This window comes from Helianthus annuus, chromosome 11 (genome assembly GCF_002127325.2).
Source record: "Helianthus annuus cultivar XRQ/B chromosome 11, HanXRQr2.0-SUNRISE, whole genome shotgun sequence".
Taxonomy (NCBI): Eukaryota; Viridiplantae; Streptophyta; class Magnoliopsida; order Asterales; family Asteraceae; genus Helianthus; species Helianthus annuus.
The window spans coordinates 29,780,942-29,784,026 of NC_035443.2; positions in this window are offsets into that span (position 1 = coordinate 29,780,942).

The window sequence follows — 3,085 nt, forward strand, 5'->3', positions numbered from 1 at the left end:
TAAAGAATCCTTGGACATTCCCAACTTGGATATGGCTACGGCTGTTGAAGCCTTCAAAATGGGACTGCTTAAGGATTCATTGTTCTATGATGATCTTGTTATGACACCATGTAGGAATCTAGATGAAGTAAGAACTCGGGCACTCAGGTTCATCCGGCTAGAGGATGACAAGAGGATCCAGGAGAGACAAGTGGGATCCTCAAAACAGGAGAAGCAAGGATCTTCCTTCAAGAACAATAAATTCAAATCCTACCATAGAAATGACAACCAGAATGTGCATGCTGTTGACCAAGAAGAGGATGATGAAGATTATCCTCCAATCTCCGAATATTGTTTTTCCGTTGATAATCATGAACTAATCCTTGCAATGCAGAATCTAGGAGAAAAAGCTAGGTGGCCCAGGAAGAATGATAAACCATCCGGGACTAAAGACAAGTCAAAATGGTGTGCATACCATGAGGATTTCAGGCATCTAACTGAAGAATGCATAGCTTTAAGAAAAGAAATTGGATATCTGTTAAGCAAGGGGCATCTAAAAGAATTGTTGGGAAGAAAAAAGCAAAGGACTCAGGATCCTGAAAGGATCCCTGAAAAGGCTCCAGCCCCTCCGGCGAATGCACAAGTGATCAACTTTATTTCCGGAGGATCAGACATCTGTGGTACATCCTTCTCGGCGGCCAAAAGGCATGCAAAGGAAGCAAAAATGGATAATGGAGAGAGACCTATTCGAACATCAAGTGTCTCAGAAGGAAAGACGATAACGTTTGATGAGGATGATCGCATTAACATCCAGGATCCTCATCATGATAGTTTAGTTATTACTCTCTTTATCTCTAACCATTTTGTCCGCATGATCCTTATCGACGGAGGAAGCTCAGTGAACATTATCCAGCTTGATGTTCTGAAGAAAATGGGTATCCCAGAATCAGACATCACACCAAGATCCTCCGTGCTTGTAGGATTCAGTGGAGAAACGAAGAAAACTCTGGGGGACATCAAACTCCCAATCTACGTGGAAGGATTACATAATTATCAAAAATTTTGTGTTATTGACTGTTTATCTTGTTGCAATGTTATCCTTGGCAGGCCCTGGATACACGATATGAAAGCAGTCCCATCCACCTATCATCAATGTGTGAAACTCCCTAGCCCATGGGGGATGATCAAGATCGACAGTGATCAGCAGGAGGCTAAGGATTGTTATACCTCATCCATGAAGCCAACCTCGAAGCCAAGGGAGCAAAAGCAATTACAGTATCCTCCGAGGAATGTCTTGGAGGCAAGGGAACAAGATGTGGACGAAATCCTCTTGGATCCTAGTGATCCTGAATCAAAAATCTATATCGGATCAGGGATCCTTGGCAAAATGAAAGAAGACATAATATCCTTCCTCAAAAGAAGAAAATCTACCTTTGCATGGAAGCACGAAGATATGACAGGTATATCTAAGGATATCATCACTCATAAACTTGGCATTGACAGGTCTATCAAACCAATCCATCAAAAAAGGAGGAAGTTTGCACCAGAAAGGAATGCCATTATCCAAGAAGAAGTAGAGAGACTACTTCGAGCAGGTATGATCAGAGAGGTAAAATATCCAAAATGGTTAGCCAATGTGGTCGTTGTCCAAAAGAAAAACGGAAAGTGGAGGGTATGTGTCGATTTCACTGATCTGAATAAGGCATGTCCCAAGGATCCTTTCCCATTACCCCACATTGACTCCATGGTGGATGCAACGGCGGGGCATGAACTGTTGACCTTTATGGATGCATCATCTGGATTCCAACAAATTCAGATGGAACCATCCGACCAAGAGGATACGGCCTTTATGACCCCAACCGGTTTGTATTGTTATATTGCCATGCCTTTTGGACTAAGAAATGCAGGTGCAACATATCAAAGGCTGGTGAATATGATGTTCAAAGATCAAATTGGACAAACTATGGAAGTATACATAGATGATATGGTAGTCAAATCAAAGAAAGCTGAGGATCACCTAAGGGATTTGGAAGAAGCATTTGATATCCTTGATAATTATAACATGAAGCTTAATCCTTCAAAATGCCACTTTGGTGTTAAGGCAGGTAAATTCCTAGGATATATGGTAACTCAGAGGGGCATTGAAGCAAGCCCAGAACAAATTAAAGCATTGGTGAATATCAAATCCCCTGCCAATGCTAAGGATGTGCAAAGGCTAACATGCAGGATAGCAGCTTTAAACAGGTTCATATCAAAATCCTCAGAAAGATGTAAAGAATTTTATGATATCCTAAGGAAAAACAAGAAATTTGAATGGACTGAAAAGCATGAGAATGCTTTACAAGCCCTTAAAGAATATATGTCCTCAGCACCAGCATTAATGAAACCCAGAAAAGGAGATGTGTTATCCTTATACCTAGCGGTATCCTCAACCGCTGTAAGTGCTGTCCTTGTTAAGGATCACGAAGGTACACAACATCCTATTTACTATGTAAGTAAGAGTTTACTTGATGCAGAATCCAGGTACTCACACCTTGAGAAACTTATTCTTGCACTAATTATGGCATCAACTAAGTTAAGACATTATTTTGAAACTCATACTATCGTTGTTAGAACTAATTTTCCAATCAAGAATGTCCTCAGGAAACCAGAGATGTCCGGAAGAATGGCTAAGTGGGCAGTAAAGCTTACTGCCCATGATATAAGATACGAGCCTAGAACAGCAATCAAATCCCAAGCACTAGCTGACTTTGTGGCTGATTTCAGTAGTGATCTACAAAAGGAAGCAGAATTGGAAGTCCAGCAGCTGGATGAGACCAAGGATCCTTGGATACTACATACTGATGGATCCTCAAATGTCAAGGGCACAGGGCTCGGGATACTACTAAAATCGCCACAGGGGGACATAATACCCCACTCCAAAGCCTGTGAGTTCCAAGCAACTAACAATGAGGCCGAATATGAAGCCTTAATTGCTGGCTTGCAAATTGCTAAGGATATGGGGGTGAAATATCTTAAAGTATATGTGGACTCATTATTGATCACCAATCACTTTAATGGATCCTATGCTGTTAAAGGTGAAAAACTAACCAAATATTTAGAGATA